A 14,480-nucleotide genomic window follows, 5' to 3' on the forward strand; every position below is an offset into this window, starting at 1 on the left:
GGTTGAACTTCAACAGCCATTTGTTGGACCATTCACTCAGTCTATCCAGGTCATCTTGTAGCCTCCTACTATCATCCTCTGTTTCAATCCTCCTCATAATTTTTGCATCGTCGGCAAACATTGAGAGGAACGAATCTATACCCTCTGGGAGATCATTTACATATACCAGAAACAGTATAGGTCCAAGGACTGACCCCTGCGGGACTCCACTTGTGACGTCTCGCCAATCTGAGACCTCACCCCTCACACAGACTCGTTGTCTCCTGTTGCTTAGGTATTCCTCTATCCACCGGAGTACCTTCCCTCTCACTCCAGCCTGCATCTCCAACTTTCGCACTAGCCTCTTGTGTGGCACTGTATCAAAGGCTTTCTGACAATCCAAAAATATGCAGTCTGCCCACCCTTCTCTTTCTTGCCTTATTTTTGTTGCCTGGTCGTAGAATTCAAGTAACCCTGTGAGGCAGGACCTGCCATCCCTGAACCCATGTTGATGCTGTGTTACAAAGTTCCTTCGCTCCAGATGCTCCACTAGTTTTTTTCGCACAATCTTCTCCATCAGCTTGCATGGTATGCAGGTTAGGGACACTGGCCTGTAGTTCAGTGCCTCCTGTCTATCCCCTTTCTTGTATATCGGGACTACGTTAGCTGCTTTCCAAATATCTGGCAGTTCCCCTGTTGCCAGTGATTTGTTATACACTATGGAGAGTGGTAGGCTCAGTTCTCTTGCTCCTTCCTTTAGAACCCAAGGGGAGATTCCATCTGGGCCTATAGCCTTCGTCACGTCCAACTCTAGTAAACACTTCCTTACTTCCCCACTGGTAATCTCAAACTCTTCCAGTGGTTCCTGGTTAGCTATTCCCTCACTTACCTCTGGAATTTCTCCTTGTTCCAAGGTGAAGACCTCCTGGAATTTCTTATTCAATTCCTCACACACTTCCTTGTCATTTGTAGTGAATCCTTCCGCCCCTATCCTTAATCTCATAACCTGTTCCTTTACTGTTGTTTTTCTCCTAATGTGGCTATGCAACAATTTAGGCTGAGTCTTTGCCTTGCTTGCGATGTCATTTTCGTATTGTCTTTCTGCCTCTCTTCTCATCCTGACATATTCATTCCTGGCATTCTGGTATCTTTCTCTGCTCTCCAGTGTTCTGTTATTCCTATAGTTTCTCCATGCCCTTTTACTTTGCTGCTTAGCTAGCCTACATCTTTGATTAAACCATGGGTTTCTCATCTTCATTTCTCTGTTTTCCTTTTGGACTGGGACAAACTTGTTTGCTGCGTCCTTGCACTTCTGCGTGACGTAATCCATCATATCTTGGGCCGTCTTTCCCCTGAGCTCTGTTTCCCATGCTATATCTGTTAGGAATTTTCTTATCCCCTCATAGTTTCCCTTTCGGTATGCTAACCTTTTGGTTTCGGTATCCCTCCTCGAGTTCAATAACCCTTCTTCAATCAAGTACTCAAACACCAGTACACTGTGGTCGCTCATTCCTACTGGGTCCTCAAAACCGATTTCTCTTATGTCGGAGTCGTTCAGAGTGAAGACTAGGTCGAGTCTCGCTGGTTCGTCATTGCCTCTCATCCTTGTGGGTTCTCCGACATGCTGCGTTAAAAAGTTGCTTGTCACCACCTCCAATAGTTTGGCTCTCCACGTATCCTCGCCTCCATGCGGTTCCTTGTTCTCCCAGTCAATCTTTCCGTGATTGAAGTCGCCCATGATGAGCAGGTGGGATCTATTTCTACAGGCAGCAGAGGCTGCCCTCTCAATTATAGTGTTAACTGCCTTGTTGTTGTTTTCATACTCTTGACTGGGTCTCCTGTCATTTGGTGGAGGGTTGTATATTACTGCTACTACTATTCTTGGTCCTCCCATTGTTATGGTGCCTGCTATGTAGTCTCTGAACTCCTCACAGCCCGGGATGGCCATCTCCTTAAAACTCCATTCCCTTCTCATGAGTAGGGCCACTCCGCCGCCTCCTCTACCTTCCCTCTCTTTCCTTATTACTGTATACTCCTGGGGAAACACGGCATTCGTTATGATTCCAGAGAGTTTTGTTTCAGTGAGTCCGATTACATCTGGGTTAACTTCTTGTGCTCTTTCCCTTAGTTCACTTGTCTTGCTTGTGATCCCATCTATGTTCGAGTACATCACCATGAAACTGACTCTCTTCTGCTTCTTTTCTGGGGGGGACCTTTGGGATCTGGGGTGAGTGGGAGCTGGGGGGACCTGGCACGGGGGGATTGGTGGAGGAGGGAGGGCTTGGGGTGGTGGGGGAGAGGGGGAGGGTACAGGGGGTGGATAAGAGGGGGAGGGTACAGGGGGTGGATAAGAGGGGGAGGGTACAGGGGGTGGATAAGAGGGGGAGGGTACAGGGGGTGGGTAAGAGAGGGAGGGTTGGGGAAGCATGGGGGGAGGAGAGGCTGTGGGGGATAGGGGAGATGGGGGGGCTTGGGGGGAGAGAAAAGGGTGGAGGGCTTGGGGGGCGTGGGGGAAAAGGGAGGGCTGAGGTGGGTGAGGAAGAGGGGAGGGTTTAGGGGAGTGGGGGAGAGGGGAAGACTTAGGTGGGGTGGGGGAGAGTGGGGGGCTTAGGGGGGAGGGGGAGAAGGGAGGGCATGGGGGTGGAAGAGACGGGAAGGCATGTGTGTGTGTGTGTGTGTACTCACCTATATGTACTCACCTATATGTGCTTGCAGGATCGAGCATTGACTCTTGGATCCCGCCTTTCTAGCTATCGGTTGTTTACAGCAATGACTCCTGTCCCATTTCCCTATCATACCTAGTTTTAAAAGTATGAATAGTATTTGCTTCCACAACCTGTTCCCCAAGTGCATTCCATTTTTCTACTACTCTCACGCTAAAAGAAAACTTCCTAACATCTCTGTGACTCATCTGAGTTTCCAGTTTCCACCCATGTCCCCTCGTTCTGTTATTATTACGTGTGAACATTTGATCTATTTCCACTTTGTCAATTCCCCTGAGTATTTTATATGTCCCTATCATATCTCCTCTCTCCCTTCTTTTCTCTAGTGTCGTAAGGTTCAGTTCCTTCAGCCGCTCTTCATATCCCATCCCTCGTAGCTCTGGGACAAGCCTCGTCGCAAACCTCTGAACCTTCTCCAGTTTCTTTATGTGTTTCTTCAGGTGGGGGCTCCATGATGGCGCGGCATACTCTAAGACGGGTCTCACGTAGGCAGTGTAAAGCGCCCTAAAAGCTTCCTCATTTAGGTTTCTGAATGAAGTTCTAATTTTGTGTGTGTGTGTGTGTGTGTGTGTGTGTGTGGGTGTGTGTGTGTGTGGGTGTGTGTGTGTATTCACCTAGTTGTGTTCACCTAGTTGTGTTTGCGGGGGTTGAGCTTTGCTCTTTCGGCCCGTCTCTCAACTGTCAATCAACTGTTTACTAACTACTTTTTCCCCCCACACCACACACACACCCCAGGAAGCAGCCCGTGACAGCTGACTAACTCCCAGGTACCTATTTACTGCTAGGTAACAGGGGCATTCAGGGTGAAAGAAACTTTGCCCATTTGTTTGTGCCTCGTGCGGGAATCGAACCCGCGCCACAGAATTACGAGTCCTGCGCGCTATCCACCAGGCTACGAGGCCCTGTGTGTGTGTGTGTGTGTGTGTGTGTGTGTGTGTGTGTGTGTGTGTGTGTGTGTGTGTGTGTGTGTGTGTGTGTGTGTGTGTGTGTGTGTGTGTGTGCACGTGTACTCAACTTGTTGTACTTACAAGGTCGAACATCTGCTCTTAAGACCCGCCTTCCGACCATTAATACAAAGACTTTTTCAGTAGTTTTTTCTCGTCAAACTTGCATAAAAACTATTTAGCGAAGTGGATTCGACAACGTATTAAAATGCAATATATTCGACCCTGCACAGTACATCTACGTAAGTCCACACGGACCAACTCTGGCGTCAGGTGGCGTCAATGAGTGTCAAGTGGCGTCAGGTGGCATCAGGTGGCGTCAGGTGGCGTCAGTTGGACGTCAGATGGCGTCAGTGGACGCCAGGGCGACGCGGTCGACCCCCGAGAATGGAGTCAATCAGGTTAGAGCTGGGATCGGCGGAGTGACTCAGAGTCAGATACAATTTCCAGACAAAGCAGAAGAGACCTCGGTCGTGAGTGAGTGCTCAGAGACCGTAGCTTTGTTCACATTGTGGTAGCAGTGTGAGCCTTAGTGGGGCAATTAGCACCACAATGACTGCTAGCAGCAGCCTCAGTGTTGCTACTAATAGCACATGGACTGCAAGCAGCAGCCTCAGTGTTGCTACTAATAGCACATGGACTGCAAGCAGCAGCCTCAGTGTTGCTACTAATAGCACATGGACTGCAAGCAACAGCCTCAGTGTTGCTATAATAGCACATGGACTGCAAGCAACAGCCTTAGCAACAAAACATGGGTATGTGTGCCTGCAAGATTGATTTTCAGCTCTTGGACCCAACCTTTCCAGTCGCGAGGAGCCCAATGAAGACGCCTTACTTTGCGTAAGGCGTCTTATCACGTCTTATCACGTCTACTTTGAGAGTTGATGAAGGGAGATTCATTCAAGGAAGGGAGAAGGAAGGGATATGAAGGGAGTTGGCTTCTACAACCTGTGCGCTCATTTCTCTACTACACTTAAGCTAAAAAAAAGGAAGCCTCACTATCTGGCGTGAGGAAGCCTCACCACCTAGCGTGAGGAAGCCTCACCATCTAGCGTGAGGAAGCCTCTACCGTGAACGTGTTGTTACGAGGAAGGTGTATTCACAGGGGGGGCCCCGTTATTATGACCTGTATTCCGACGCGCCCAACTAGATGCGATTGTTTGATCTCATTGTTTACAAGTTACGACTCGCAGGACCCCCTGCTGGTTGTTTGCGAGGGAGAGAGAGAGAGGGGGGGGGGTGGTAGTTGTGGTAGCTGGTGCTGGTAGTGAGGGTATGGAGGTGGTGGTGGTGGTGGTGGTGGTAACTGTACAGGTAATGATGGCAGAGTCAGGTGTGTGTGTGTGTGTGTGTGTGTGTGTGTGTGTGTGTGTGTGTGTGTGTGTGTGTGTGTGTGTGTGTGTGTGTGTGTGTGTGTGTGTGTGTGTGTGCGTAACAAGCCTGGACACCACTATTGCAAGCAACCATTGCTACAAGAGCTACTGCATCGGTCTACACCTGTCGTTCCTGTCGCTATCGTTCCTGTCACTGTTGCTATCGTTCATGTCACTGCTGCTATCGTTCATGTCACTGCTGCTATCGTTCCTGGCACTGCTGCTATCGTTCCTGTCACTGTTGCTATCGTTCCTGGCACTGTTGCTATCGTTCATGTCACTGCTGCTATCGTTCATGTCACTGCTGCTATCGTTCCTGGCACTGTTGCTATCGTTCCTGTCACTGTTGCTATCGTTCCTGTCACTGCTGCTATCGTTGTTATAAAAGTGATTGATTCGACCCCTGTTGATGACACACAACCTGCCCAATTACGGTGTCAACAGCCATGGGGTTAATTGGTTGTCATGGAGTAGTTGGTTGTTATAGAGTAGTTGGTTGTCATAGGCTAGTTGGTTGTCATTGGGTAGTTGTTGTCATGTGGGTAGCTGTTTTAACCTGCCCTGAAACTGAACCGCACAGTATTTTTAATCAAAATTGACCCCGTCATAAAAATTGCGGTGGTTTAGGTACGTTATTAAAACACCGTAATATAGACGTTTCACGGGCCTAATGACCCCATCGGCTCCGATAGGTTATAGGCGGGCAGCCTATAAATAGGATCTGACGTTTTAGATTAGACTAAACCACTGCATTATTGACGGAATGTGAAATTGAGAGACGGGCTGATGCTGCTTCCGACATTTGTGTAGAGCAGGCTATGGATATGCTGTGGCTACAGCAGTCTGTGGGTATGGTGTGTCTACAGCAGTCTGTGGATGAGCTGTGTATACAGCAGTCTGTGGATATGGTGTGTATACAGCAGTCTGTGGATATGGTGTGTATACAGCAGTCTGTGGATGTGCTGTGTATACAGCAGTCTGTGGATGTGCTGTGTATACAGCAGTCTGTGGATATGGTGTGTCTACAGCAGTCTGTGGATGTGCTGTGTATACAGCAGTCTGTGGATATGGTGTGTCTACAGCAGTCTGTGGATATGGTGTGTCTACAGCAGTCTGTGGATATGCTGTGTATACAGCAGTCTGTGGATGTGCTGTGTATACAGCAGTCTGTGGATATGCTGTGTATACAGCAGTCTGTGGATATGGTGTGTATACAGCAGTCTGTGGATATGGTGTGTCTACAGCAGTCTGTGGATATGCTGTGTATACAGCAGTCTGTGGATATGCTGTGTATACAGCAGTCTGTGGATATGCTGTGTATACAGCAGTCTGTGGATATGGTGTGTCTACAGCAGTCTGTGGATATGGTGTGTCTACAGCAGTCTGTGGATATGCTGTGTATACAGCAGTCTGTGGATATGCTGTGTATACAGCAGTCTGTGGATATGCTGTGTATACAGCAGTCTTGTATATGCTGTGTATACAGCAGTCTTGTATATGCTGTGTATACAGCAGTCTTGTAAATGCTGTGTATACAGCAGTCTGTGGATATGCTGTGTATACAGCAGTCTGTGGATATGCTGTGTATACAGCAGTCTGTGGATATGGTGTGTATACAGCAGTCTGTGGATATGGTGTGTCTACAGCAGTCTTGTATATGCTGTGTATACAGCAGTCTGTGGATATGCTGTGTATACAGCAGTCTGTGGATATGGTGTGTATACAGCAGTCTGTGGATATGGTGTGTATACAGCAGTCTTGTATATGCTGTGTATACAGCAGGCTGTGGATATGCTGTGTATAGAGCTGTCTGTGGATATGCTGTGTATACAGCAGTCTGTGGATATGCTGTGTATAGAGCTGTCTGTGGATATGCTGTGTATACAGCAGTCTGTGGATATGCTGTGTATAGAGCAGTCTGTGGGTATGCTGTGTATACAGCAGTCTGTGGATATGGTGTGTCTACAGCAGTCTTGTATATGCTGTGTATACAGCAGTCTGTGGATATGCTGTGTATAGAACAGTCCCCCATTATCCTGCTGTTCTGTCTGCGGACTGTGCTGTTCCGTCTCGCAGCAGTTGTGGTGTGAGCTGTTCGCTATAAAACTGCAGCTTAGGCTGTATAAGCTGCTGTAAATATTGAACGACACCAACTGTTATATATATGCGTTTTGCTGTTCCACATTGAACAGCAGGAGCTGCCGTTGCTGGGGGGCTGTTCCTGAGCTGCTGCTGCTGCTGCTGCTCCGTGTGACACGAGGTGTTCCACTTACAGATCAACAGTTTCTCGCGCCACATCGTAAATTTTCCGGGAATTTAAACAAGGAAAAAAACTAAAAAAAAAATAAAACGCTGTCCTCAAAACCCGAAAATTTCAACATGGTAGACGTTTTTTGACGCGCCGAGCGTGAGCGTTCTCAGCGACCGACACGGCGTGCAAGATCGTTGTCAACGACCCACACGGCGTGCAAGATCGTTGTCAACGACCCACACGGCGTGCAAGATCGTTGTCAACGACCCACACGGCGTGCAAGATCGTTCTCCACGACCCACACGGCGTGCAAGATCGGTGTCAACGACCCACACGGCGTGCAAGATCGGTGTCAACGACCCACACGGCGTGCAAGATCGTTCCCTACGACCCACACGGCGTGCAAGATCGTTCCCTACGACCCACACGGCGTGCAAGATCGTTCTCAACGACCCACACGGCGTGCAAGATCGTTCTCAACGACCCACACGGCGTGCAAGATCGTTCTCCACGACCCACACGGCGTGCAAGATCGTTCTCCACGACCCACACGGCGTGCAAGATCGTTCTCCACGACCCACACGGCGTGCAAGATCGTTCTCCACGACCCACACGGCGTGCAAGATCGTTCTCCACGACCCACACGGCGTGCAAGATCGTTCTCCACGACCCACACGGCGTGCAAGATCGTTCTCAACGACCCACACGGCGTGCAAGATCGTTCTCAACGACCCACACGGCGTGCAAGATCGTTCTCCACGACCCACACGGCGTGCAAGATCGTTCTCCACGACCCACACGGCGTGCAAGATCGTTCTCCACGACCCACACGGCGTGCAAGATCGGTGTCAACGACCCACACGGCGTGTAAGATCGTTCTCCACGACCCACACGGCGTGCAAGATCGTTCTCCACGACCCACACGGCGTGCAAGATCGTTCTCAACGACCCACACGGCGTGCAAGATCGTTCTCAACGACCCACACGGCGTGCAAGATCGGTGTCAACGACCCACACGGCGTGTAAGATCGTTCTCCACGACCCAAACGGCGTGCAAGATCGGTGTCAACGACCCACACGGCGTGCAAGATCGTTCTCCACGACCCACACGGCGTGCAAGATCGTTCTCCACGACCCAAACGGCGTGCAAGATCGTTCTCAACGACCCACACGGCGTGCAAGATCGGTGTCAACGACCCACACGGCGTGCAAGATCGTTGTCAACGACCCACACGGCGTGCAAGATCGGTGTCAACGACCCACACGGCGTGCAAGATCGTTCTCCACGACCCACACGGCGTGCAAGATCGGTGTCAACGACCCACACGGCGTGCAAGATCGTTCTCCACGACCCAAACGGCGTGCAAGATCGTTCTCAACGACCCACACGGCGTGCAAGATCGGTGTCAACGACCCACACGGCGTGTAAGATCGTTCTCCACGACCCAAACGGCGTGCAAGATCGGTGTCAACGACCCACACGGCGTGCAAGATCGTTCTCCACGACCCACACGGCGTGCAAGATCGTTCTCCACGACCCAAACGGCGTGCAAGATCGTTGTCAACGACCCACACGGCGTGCAAGATCGGTGTCAACGACCCACACGGCGTGCAAGATCGTTTTCCACGACCCACACGGCGTGCAAGATCGTTCTCCACGACCCACACGGCGTGCAAGATCGTTCTCCACGACCCACACGGCGTGCAAGATCGGTGTCAACGACCCACACGGCGTGTAAGATCGGTGTCAACGACCCACACGGCGTGCAAGATCGGTGTCAACGACCCACACGGCGTGTAAGATCGGTGTCAACGACCCACACGGCGTGTAAGATCGGTGTCAACGACCCACACGGCGTGTAAGATCGGTGTCAACGACCCACACGGCGTGCAAGATCGGTGTCAACGACCCACACGGCGTGTAAGATCGGTGTCAACGACCCACACGGCGTGTAAGATCGGTGTCAACGACCCACACGGCGTGTAAGATCGGTGTCAACGACCCACACGGCGTGTAAGATCGGTGTCAACGACCCACACGGCGTGTAAGATCGGTGTCAACGACCCACACGGCGTGCAAGATCGGTGTCAACGACCCACACGGCGTGCAAGATCGGTGTCAACGACCGCCCGTTCACCTAACAACAAGTACACTATATATATATTATTACCTTGCTGGTCGCCCGCTAGACAAGCTTAATTCTTGTTCCCGTTCTATTGTTTTTTTCTGCACCTGGTTCCTGGAATTTAATGACTGGACGCGCCGGCAACACAAATCTCAGAAATTAGAAATTCTTGTCAGTCCTCAAACGCCAGGATAACGAATTAGTTGTGTTTATATATATATATATATATATATATATATATATATATATATATATATATATATATATATATATATATATATATATATGCGAACAAGCCTGAATGGTCCCCAGGACAATATGCAACTGAAAACTCACACCCCAGAAGTGACTCGAACCCATACTCCCAGGAGCAACGCAGCTGGTATGTACAAGACGCCTTATCCAACCACTTGACCATCCGGTCGTGATGGTCAAGTGGGTTAAGGCGTCTTGTACATACCAGCTGCGTTGCTCCTGGGAGTATGGGTTCGAGTCACTTCTGGGGTGTGAGTTTTCATTTATATATATATATATATATATATATATATATATATATATATATATATATATATATATATATATATATATATATATATTCAGAGTTAAATGGCAAGTTTTTCTCTGAATGCTCTGTGTTCCCTTCTTTGAGGCTGTGGGTCCCTATATCAATTTATCGCAGACTATGTTTTTACAATAAAATCAACTGACCAGACTATTAGTCCATTGATATAATTGCTTCTCTGCTCACTATAACTGACCGGTACAATAGAACAGCGACCCGTGATACGTTTGTCGATTAGAGGGGCAATTGAGTTCTAAAGGGTTCGACCATTTTGGGTACGCTCAGAGGTGAAAGAATTCAGCGAACTTCAGCTCTTGATACATTTCTATTTATATATAAAAACCCAGAGGAGCCAAAACGACATTATTGGTATACATTTTCTTTACCCAATTTCCTGGGAACTTTACGTTGTAATGCCTCAGCGTCCAAGTGAGAGCTTCAGCGTCCAAGTGAGAGCTTCAGCGTCCAAGTGAGAGCCTCAGCGTCCAAGTGAGAGCCTCAGCGTCCAAGTGAGAGCCTCAGCGTCCAAGTGAGAGCCTCAGCGTCCAAGTGAGAGCCTCAGCGTCCAAGTGAGAGCCTCAGCGTCCAAGTGAGAGCCTTAGCGTCCTAGTGAGAGCCTCAGCGTCCAAGTGAGAGCCTTAGCGTCCTAGTGAGAGCCTTAGCGTCCAAGTGAGAGTCTCGACGTCCAAGTGAGAGCCTCAGCGTCCAAGTGAGAGCCTCAGCGTCCAAGTGAGAGCCCTAATAGCGTCCAAGTGAGAGCCTCAGCGTCCAAGTGAGAGCCCTAATAGCGTCTAAGTGAGAGCCTCAGCGTCCAAGTGAGAGCCTTAATAGCGTCTAAGTGAGAGCCTTAGCGTCCAAGTGAGAGTCTCAACGTCCAACTGAGAGCCTCAGCGTCCAAGTGAGAGCCTCAGGGTCCAGGTGAGAGATAAAGTCTGTCTCTCTGTGTCTCACGTGAATATATCTCTCCGCCATATCTCTTAATTGCCTTCACTGCGTTTGTGGAGGGAGCGCGTAATGGGCCTTTGTGTGTTTGTGGTCCGGGATAGATTAGATCACTTATAAAGCTGTCAGAGGATGAGATGAATAGTGACCAGACCCCGAGGAAGAGCCTGAAGTACCCTGGGGGGATTCCATGCCAATTACACTGCCTCTAACCCTTGATGGAAATCACAGCCGGGAGGCTAGGGCGGGAGTGCTCTCTTTGTGGGCTGGTCCGAGACTTAGCTGAAGTTTATTAGTGTGGGAGAGTCCGAGCCTTAGCTGAAGTTTATCAGTGTGGGAGAGTCCGAGCCTTAGCTGAAGTTTATCAGTGTGGGAGAGTCCGAGCCTTAGCTGAAGTTTATCAGTGTGGGAGAGTCCGAGCCTTAGCTGAAGTTTATCAGTGTGGGAGAGTCCGAGCCTTAGCTGAAGTTTATCAGTGTGGGAGAGTCCGAACCTTAGCTGAAGTTTATCAGTGTGGGAGAGTCCGAGCCTTAGCTGAAGTTTATCAGTGTGGGAGAGTCCGAGAGCCAGTTTGGTGTAATTGTAACAATCTAAGCCGTTTAAGAGAGGTGGTTTGTATTGAAGGTAGTGTGGATACGCCTTTGTACAAAACATGCAGTGGAGTGGTAGTTCTGCCTTGGAAAGTTGGGAAAAGGGTTCATCCCGGGAGATTAGAGCAGAGATTAGACCAGTCTCTTGCTGGCGACCTGACCGAAGGCTGAAGGTGTTGCTAGTCCTTACATGAGTCGTCTGGTCTTGAACTAAAGAGGAGATTTGATTCTTTGTTCATAATTGACGTTAAATTAATCTACGTACTTGATTAAAAAGGTTATTATAATTACAGTTACTTTAATACATGAATTTCTCAAAAGTGATAATTTAAATACAAAGCGAAGTTGGTGATCCTTGCTTACACACCTCTGCTCTAATCCCCCGGAGTAAACCCTTCCCCAACTTTCCAAGGCAGAACTACCACTCCACTGCATGTTTAGTACAAAGGCGTATCCGCACTACCTTCAATACAAACCACCTCTCTTAAACGGCTTAGATTGTTACATACTGAAAATATATTAGAGAAGCAGAATGAGTTTACAGAATCTGCCTTGGATAATATGCTTGAACGAAACTAATCCAATGACCAGCGAGTAAGGGTCACTGCTGCCCTCTGACCCTTGCAGCGACCAGACAGGTAAACATACTCACCCGACATATAACTCCTGGGTTGCCTTACCTTGAGAAATTCGATCTAGTCAGCTTCAACTTCAAACAGATTTTGGGGATGTCATTCCACCACACCCCTGTGACCGGAACTCTGGATTCCAGACACACACACACATTATGATCTCATCAGCACATCTCTCCGTGAGTGGCTTGGGGCTCCTGGTACACATATTGACCCTCAGCACATCTCTCAGGGAATGGCTTGGGGCTCCTGGTACACATATTGACCCCTCAGCACATCTCTCAGGGAGTGGCTTGGGGGGCTCCTGGTACACATATTGACCCTCAGCACATCTCTCAGGGAGTGGCTTGGGGGGCTCCTGGTACACATATTGACCCTCAGCACATCTCTCAGGGAGTGGCTTGGGGGGCTCCTGGTACACATATTGACCCCTCAGCACATCTCTCAGGGAGTGGCTTGGGGGGCTCCTGGTACACATATTGACCCTCAGCACATCTCTCAGGGAGTGGCTTGGGGGGCTCCTGGTACACATATTGACCCTCAGCACATCTGTCAGGGAGTGGCTTGGGGGGCTCCTGGTACACATATTGACCCTCAGCACATCTCTCAGGGAGTGGCTTGGGGGGCTCCTGGTACACATATTGACCCTCAGCACATCTCTCAGGGAGTGGCTTGGGGGGCTCCTGGTACACATATTGACCCTCAGCACATCTCTCAGGGAATGGCTTGGGGCTCCTGGTACACATATTGACCCCTCAGCACATCTCTCAGGGAGTGGCTTGGGGGGCTCCTGGTACACATATTGACCCTCAGCACATCTCTCAGGGAGTGGCTTGGGGGGCTCCTGGTACACATATTGACCCTCAGCACATCTCTCAGGGAGTGGCTTGGGGGGCTCCTGGTACACATATTGACCCCTCAGCACATCTCTCAGGGAGTGGCTTGGGGGGCTCCTGGTACACATATTGACCCTCAGCACATCTCTCAGGGAGTGGCTTGGGGGGCTCCTGGTACACATATTGACCCTCAGCACATCTCTCAGGGAGTGGCTTGGGGGGCTCCTGGTACACATATTGACCCTCAGCACATCTCTCAGGGAGTGGCTTGGGGGGCTCCTGGTACACATATTGACCCTCAGCACATCTCTCAGGGAGTGGCTTGGGGGGCTCCTGGTACACATATTGACCCCTCAGCACATCTCTCAGGGAGTGGCTTGGGGCTCCTGGTACACATATTGACCCCTCAGCACATCTCTCAGGGAGTGGCTTGGGGGGCTCCTGGTACACATATTGACCCTCAGCACATCTCTCAGGGAGTGACTTGGGGGGCTCCTGGTACACATATTGACCCCTCAGCACATCTCTCAGGGAGTGGCTTGGGGGGCTCCTGGTACACATATTGACCCTCAGCACATCTCTCAGGGAGTGGCTTGGGGGGCTCCTGGTACACATATTGACCCTCAGCACATCTCTCAGGGAGTGGCTTGGGGCTCCTGGTACACATATTGACCCTCAGCACATCTCTCAGGGAGTGGTTTGGGGCTCCTGGTACACATATTGACCCTCAGCACATCTCTCAGAGAGTGGCTTGGGGGCTCCTGGTACACATATTGACCCCTCAGCACATCTCTCAGGGAGTGGCTTGGGGGCTCCTGGTACACATATTGACCCCTCAGCACATCTCTCAGGGAGTGGCTTGGGGGCTCCTGGTACACATATTGACCCCTCAGCACATCTCTCAGGGAGTGGCTTGGGGGGCTCCTGGTACACATATTGACCCCTCAGCACATCTCTCAGGGAGTGGCTTGGGGGCTCCTGGTACACATATTGACCCCTCAGCCCATCTCTCAGGGAGTGGCTTGGGGGGCTCCTGGTACACATATTGACCCCTCAGCACATCTCTCAGGGAGTGGCTTGGGGGCTCCTGGTACACATATTGACCCCTCAGCACATCTCTGAGGGAGTGGCTTGGGGCTCCTGGTACACATATTGACCCCTCAGCACATCTCTCAGGGAGTGGCTTGGGGCTCCTGGTACACATATTGACCCCTCAGCACATCTCTCAGGGAGTGGCTTGGGGCTCCTGGTACACATATTGACCCCTCAGCACATCTCTCAGGGAGTGGCTAGGGGCTCTTGGTACACATATTGACCCCTCAGCACATCTCTCAGGGAGTGGCTTGGGGCTCCTGGTACACATATTGACCCCTCAGCACATCTCTCAGGGAGTGGCTTGGGGCTCCTGGTACACATATTGACCCCTCAGCACATCTCTCAGGGAGTGGCTTGGGGCTCCTGGTACACATATTGACCCCTCAGCACATCTCTCAGGGAGTGGCTTGGGACTCCTGGTACACAT

Source organism: Procambarus clarkii, chromosome 5 (genome assembly GCF_040958095.1).
Source record: "Procambarus clarkii isolate CNS0578487 chromosome 5, FALCON_Pclarkii_2.0, whole genome shotgun sequence".
NCBI lineage: Eukaryota > Metazoa > Arthropoda > Malacostraca > Decapoda > Cambaridae > Procambarus > Procambarus clarkii.